The sequence below is a fragment of the Triticum urartu genome, chromosome 5, assembly GCF_003073215.2.
Source record: "Triticum urartu cultivar G1812 chromosome 5, Tu2.1, whole genome shotgun sequence".
In the NCBI taxonomy this organism is placed as follows: domain Eukaryota; kingdom Viridiplantae; phylum Streptophyta; class Magnoliopsida; order Poales; family Poaceae; genus Triticum; species Triticum urartu.
Window position 1 is genome coordinate 522,246,283 of NC_053026.1, and position 6,883 is coordinate 522,253,165.

General features: G+C 42.5%; 1 long non-coding RNA gene across 3 annotated transcripts; it reads left to right on the forward strand.

Moving 5' to 3' along the window:
* The first annotated feature begins 1,077 nt into the window (after nucleotides 1–1,077).
* On the forward strand, nucleotides 1,078–6,313 carry LOC125510339. 3 transcript variants are annotated; one of them, XR_007284554.1, is made up of 3 exons: nucleotides 1,078–1,705; nucleotides 1,805–2,325; nucleotides 3,580–6,313. It is a non-coding gene; the product is annotated as an uncharacterized LOC125510339 (long non-coding RNA). The 3 variants fall into 3 exon arrangements; XR_007284555.1 differs by lacking the exon at nucleotides 3,580–6,313 and having other exon boundaries at nucleotides 1,805–1,884; nucleotides 1,967–2,487; XR_007284553.1 differs by lacking the exon at nucleotides 3,580–6,313 and having other exon boundaries at nucleotides 1,805–2,487.
* Nucleotides 6,314–6,883: the final 570 nt, after the last annotated feature.

Sequence of the window (6,883 nt, forward strand, 5' to 3'; positions counted from 1 at the left end):
GATGAAGTTAATCCGGTCCATATAGGCCGGTTTACGCCCAGTAGTAATATCCCCAACAGGTTGTGTGAAGATTACCTCACTTGCGACATTGCTTTCAATGCGGTTATGCATCTAAGTCGTGCTTCGACACGTGGGAGATATAGCCGCATCGGGAGCGTTACAATAATGACTCCGGTGCATCCAATAAACGCCATGCCTGTTTTGCTAGTAGCGCTAGATTAAAGCAATGGGTGTCCCTAAATCCCATTCCACCTTCTTTCTTGGGAACACACATTTTTCACCAGGCGAACCAGTGCATTCTCTTGTGGTTGGCGTTGTCACCCCACCAGAATTGCGCCATCGCGTCTGTTATTCCCTTACATATTTTTTTAGGGATTTTAAAGACGGACATTGCATATGATGGTATTGCCTGAGCAACCGATTTGAGAAGTACCTCTTTCCCTCCCGACGATAAAATTTTCTCTTTCCATCCCATCAGTCTCTCCACAATTCTATCAATCAGATAGTTGAATTTGTCGTCCCACTATTGCGGGGAGCCCCAAATATTTGTCATTGATCGTTTCAGTTATAATTTCCAAAGTAACACAGATTTGTGCTCTACTTTCAACCGGGGTACTTGGACTGAAGAAAATACTAGATTTTTCCACACTTACTTTCTGTCCAGATGCCGAGCAATATGCGTCAAGTATAGCCTTTAAAGTATTAGCATTCTGGTTATTAGCCTTCATAAGGATAAGTGAGTCATCTGCAAATAGGAGATTTGTCACAGCAGGAGCATCACGACATACTTTAACTCCTTCCAGTGCTCCTGTTGCTTCAGCATGTGTTAACAGGGCTGTCAAACTTTCAGTGCATAATAAAAACAGGTAGGGGGAGAGGGGATCCCCCTGCCTAAGGCCCCTTGATGGCTTAAAACATTCAGTCTCCTCTCTTCCCCTAATAGTAATAAACCAGCTACCGCTTCTGGTCGTACGTCGTGCCAATTTTGCAGAAAAGTCCCTGTAGTTTTTGATATTCAACCCGCGGTCCTTTTTAAAGTGAGAAAAACCGTTTCGAGCCCAGATCTGGCCCGCCCAGGCCCGAGTGCCGCCGCCACTACCAGCGCCCGACCCCGAGCTCCTTCTCCCGTGCGCCTCCTCCCTGGCCTCCCTCGCGCGTCGTCCGGCGACCGGCGCTGCCGCCGCCGCCGACCACCCAGGTCACGCCGCCGCTCCCATGCCTTCTCTCTCTCTAATCTCCTTGTCTCTCCTCTCCAGGAGCTCAGCGCCAGCGCTAGCGCCATGGATGTCCCGTCCTCGAGCTCTCCTCGGAGGTTCGAACGCCGCCACGGGACCTCCACCAGCCAGATCCGACGCCTACCTCCCGGATCCGCGCTCCCTCCACCTCCTCTACCCGATCCGGCGCCGCCGAACCCGCCATGACCTCCACCATGGAGTTCCTGTAGCTCGTCCCCTGCCTCCTCGTCCTGTGCTCGAGGGAGACGCCCCTCCAGCGCATCGAGGACAAGGCCCACCACCAGCCGGTCGTCGTTGCACTCGCCGGCGACCTCACCGTCCCCTCTGCACTGCCCTCCACCTCAACTGATGCTTCTCATCAACAGGGATAGATTTAGCTGGTTATAGCTTGTGGATGTTCTCTGTTATTTTTTGCACACAAGGTGTTTGTGTGCTTGTCCAAGCCAATGTTCATGAGCTTTATCTTTGCTGTGAGTACTGCATCTTTCTGTCCATCTGATTGTCCCATGTTATACTATCTGTTGAAGAAAATAAATCTGTATTATTTACCTTGATTTTTCTGATTGTAGATAAATGACATGGCTGAGAAGGTCCCTTCAATGAAAGGAGGAGTATAGTCTTGGCCATGGCTGGGAAGGAAGGAGAACATGTAAATTGAGGATTTTTCAGAGAGATTAGGACTGCTTGATTTATCAAAGAGAAAACCTTGATCTGGAGCTTCGTCGATGCAGGCCTTCATGCTGGGCCGAGGAGGAGCGCGCCGTCGAGATCGTTGATGACAGCGACATGGGCGAGGCCGGGGAGGAGGTCATGGTTGATGCTTTACTGCCTGAACATGTTGACTGGGAACAAGAGGGTAAGGTGGATGTGAGGGCGGAGGCGCATGCCATGGTGCAGGATGTTGTGGAAGCCCGATTATTTGAGGAAGTGACAGCCACTGGGAGCATGGATCGACAGACTAGACAGACCAAGTCCATCGATCGGTTGATTCAACAACGAAGGAAGAGGCAGAAGGTTATAAAAACAAGCTTGGGGATTTACTGACCTGAATCTTAAACAGGGCCGCCCAGCTGATGGGCTCAAGCTCCAGGTTTGCTCCTAGCACGTCTTAATTACATTGGCTCTTGATAAAATGTCTAGCATGATGGATAATGAGTTCATTCTGTGATGCCACATAGATATGCAAAGTCATAGTCCTGCATGTATGCACATCTACTGATACATACAAACCGATCGACGGGCACACACATTAGTAAGTTCTGCTACTAGCCTAATCAAGAGCCTTTTATACAACCCCGCAAAAAAGCCTTTTATACAGCCTTGCAGATAAAAATGAATTGAATTATGAGCATCTGACAACTATGATCAATTTCCTGGTTATACTTCCTGAAATAAAGGTGGCCGACCAAATGAAAGGATGGATGCTTTCCTTTATGTGAGATTATATAAATTATCTTACTTGATCTGCAATGTTTCTTGGAATTTTTTTATGAAAGACACATGACACATAGTTTGCTGGATAGGTCTAAGATAAATATTTCAGTTATAGGAGGATATTTTTAAATGGGTAATACTATTACCGCCATCTTTTTGGCCTGTTGTGCTTTGGGTAGAGCTTTCATATTTCAACACAAAAAAAAACAACAATGCAAGTTGGGACCAGAATAGCACACACATCCTCAAAGGAAACATCAGTTGGGAGTGCTCAAGTATTCAGTTTCTTGGATGATGTATTATGTTCTCGCTTATCATGTACTCCCTCTGTAAACAAATATAAGACCTTTTAGATAACTAAAGTAGTGATCTAACAGGTCCTATATTTGTTACAGAGGGAGTATGTTTCTAGATATCCGTCAACTCCAATGTTTCATTTATCTACTCTCTGAATATGAAGAAGATAGGCTTGCAAAGTAGCTTTTTACGTGAATAATGTGACAAACATTTATATCTTATAACTGCAAACAATTTTTTTGTTTAGTCCGTCACCGAGCAAATGTTTGGGAGTTGGAAATTATTTGGATACACATGATCTCAGAAAAGAAAGATTCACACATACTACAACCAAAGGACCTCCTTCACTCTCTGTGCAACTACAGAAATTATCCTTATGAGCAGCACCCTAGATTTAGTTGTGGGTTCTAACATATTAGAGATGTGGTTAGAATACCTACTGCTCACATAGGAGCTCTGAACAATTAAGTGGTTTGTATAAACCACCGATTCCCTCGTGCAGTACACACTTAATTGTTTCTGAACTATATTACTTTTTATGTTCATTCTTCTGTCCTTTTAAATCTCTAATTTAGTTGCAAGTATTTTATTTGTTATCGTTTGGCTTCTTAAGAAAAAATCTAGCAAGCAACGACTCGACTGATGAAAGAGATGTTGACCATCTTTGCTGCAGTGAGGTACCTTCTTGATCATGTTACTAATCTGTATCTACATTATTCAGATGTGAAACTCATCCTTCTTAAAACATCTGCAACACATATGTGCACTCTGAAATGTTAAAATATTTGCATTCTATAGCACTTCAAGTTTGTGTAGCATCCCCATATTTCCCGCGGCCCAGTTCCTTGAACTGGCTAACCCTTATTGATGTCATATGTCCTGAACTGACTCTCATGACCAAGTTCCTCAACACGTCTGCCCCTCACAGGCATGTTGTGCAGTGGCTCAATTCATCGCATTGTGATTGAACACATTAGGATTAGGTGAACACTGAAAACATCGGTGAGGGTGGTCATGAAGAAAAGCTAAAACCACCAGACGAAGGGGCGCTGGTCTCTGGTTCTTGGCGAAGGCCACCGCAGCTCATCTCCAAGACCTCTGATGTCGTGTGTCCCCCAAGTTATTCACCAAATCTCCTCGCCCGCTGGCTGCTGCTCTTCTTCTCCCTCGAACACATCTCCGCTTCTGATCCTTTGCTGCCGCCCCTAACCTGCTGCTTCTGCTCTCTGATGCTGCCCCCTGTACCTCTCCTTCTCCAACGAACTGTTGTTCCTAATCTTCTCTGAACCCAAACTGTTGCTGCTCCGCTTCATCTCTGAACCTCAGTCTGCTGCTGCTTCTCTGATTCAGAGTAAACCAATAAACAGGAATTGTATGGACTTCTAGGTCGTGTTTCCTTTGGTAACAGTTATTGTTAGTTCTAAACAATTTTTCAGTGCCACGATTAGGCTTCCAAGGGTTCAGAGAATGATGAAGAAGCCTTTTATATCACACACTATATAACATCATGGAATCACAACCTTATAACAAATAATTTAAGAGGCTATGTTCTGGTTTGCTGCATCTCCACCAGTTTGGGTTGGTCTGATGGCTAACCTAAACTGAATAGGGAATCAGGAGTACTTTAGTTGGTATTGGAAGTGGTATGTTTACTTTCAAGCTGAAAATCTTGCAAGTTTGGTCCTGGGATATTTAATGCTCCCTTTTCTTATTATCTTCCAATCATACTATACATATTTAGTTTTTTTTACTTTCTCTTGACAAGTGAACTGAATTATTCATGGAGAATCTGGTTATGGTAGATTTTATTATGGAGATTCATCCGATGTAATAGAATAGCTTTACTTGCTAAAATCAATACATAACTATAGTGTTGTATGGTTACAACATGTAGAGTTTTGCAAGTGAGAGTTACAGGAAGTCACTATTGCAAGATGGCATTCAGTTAACACACGTACAATCAACTGATCACCGTATCTTTTTTCTGCTAATTTAATTTGAAAAAGCTATTGCAAACAATTTTTTCTTCTGAAATTATATACTCTGTTTATTTCTAATGTGATTTTGTTACTGTTTGTATGGTATTTCTCTGTCTAAATTTTTTGTTACATAAATCAATCTGCATATATGTGTGCAGGCTGTGAATCGACAAACAGCCCAGAAAATATGGCATGCTACATATCCTGTGACAGTACATTATCAGAAATACTTATATTTTTATAAACGCATCTCTCATCCATCATGACATAGATGTCATGCGTTGCAAGTGTTCTTTTTCGTTGTCTCGCGATGCATTGAGTACATGATGGATGATCGTTCAGTGTGTCATGTGTACTCAGTCACTTGTGTCATCTTCAGATTTTAGAAGTCAAAATTCTAGCTTTAGCTCTATATTTAAGAATTTTTCTACGGCAAATGCAAGAAAAATAAAGTGTCCTTCTGTTCTCATTCTGAGGAAGTTCTGAAAAATTGAGGCATTTGTATGAATTTCTATTCTTCATTATAAATTATCCTTTTAAGTTTAGAAAATAAAACATGATATACTCTGTATGTCTCTGTTCTACACTACCACTACCATTTTATTGCTGCAAAACGCCAATGAAAAAGTCATTACTATTTTCCATGTTTTTATACAATCAAGCTGAAAGAGCAATAAAATGATCTGTTTTCACATCTCCTCAGATCTTACCGAAAGGCAATGTGCTTATAATGTACATCTAGATAACAATAATGTGTTTGGGAATGATTCATTTGTCGACGGTCAGCATGTGGGGTGTGAGGGACGATACTTATATCACTCAGTGGCCAAGGGAATGACATCACAAAAGTTTATCTAACATCCTAGGAGAAGATGGAGACATGTTCCTATATTGCTTCTCTACACTTACTTTCACCATTTGATCATCCATGTAATTTATAGCATCCATGCATAGCTTATCCTTAGGTTGTTTGTATCCACTTATTCCTTTTGTTGACATGGCTAGGAGGCTAATATGAATGTCACATAGATTGTAATTTAACCTCCTTACAAATAATTAACGTTCAAACATTCCAGTGGAGGAATCTCAAGAGTTAGGAATGGTACCCCGACAATTGTGAGCGGCACAAAGGAAGGGTCGCCATCACCAAGGAAGTACGCTGACAATTGTGGACTCCAAAGAGGAACAAGCTCTATATTTAGTGCATTGAGTTGCTATTTTAAATTCTGAGAGGTGTTGAATTTCGTCGATTTCTAAGATATTGACTCGGAAGAATTATTATTTTGCTTGATGTAAACTCAGATTAATTTGTCATGTCATTTGAACCGAACAACCTTTTTGTGACATCACTTCATGATTTTTGTGGGATATTTTTTTACAGGTAGATTTTTGTGTGATATTCTGTCTATTCCATGTACTAAGTGGACATATGTTGCCAGCTTATTTTTTTATCTATCAATTTGTTATATGTTGTCAAATTCCACCGAAGTGCATATGCCAGGATACACAACATATATTTAGATCCTCCACCATGTGACTTAGAGGAGATCCAGGAAAAGATGGAGCTCAAAATCATCTCTGGTTATAGTTAGAAAATGCTCATCGGCATCTACACATTTTTCAGTGTATAATACAATTTAAGTCTGAATCTAGAGGAGATCACTCAACAAAGTAGTGTATACAATGTACCCAGAATGAAGCATGACCAGCTGCTACGGTAATTAGTATCAGTATGTTCGTCCAGCCATGGCTATTACGGGCGTAACAACGAGCTCACACAACCATCAATCATTGGAGGAGGTTAGGTTTTACTAGCTGGAGCAATGAGGGTGCCATCGGCAGCTCCGAGTTGCAGCGGGAGCCCCGGGAGACACCGGTCCGCCGCGCCGTCAGCAGCAAGAGCCGCCCGGCCGGGCAGCCAAGCTGCAGCGGGAGCCA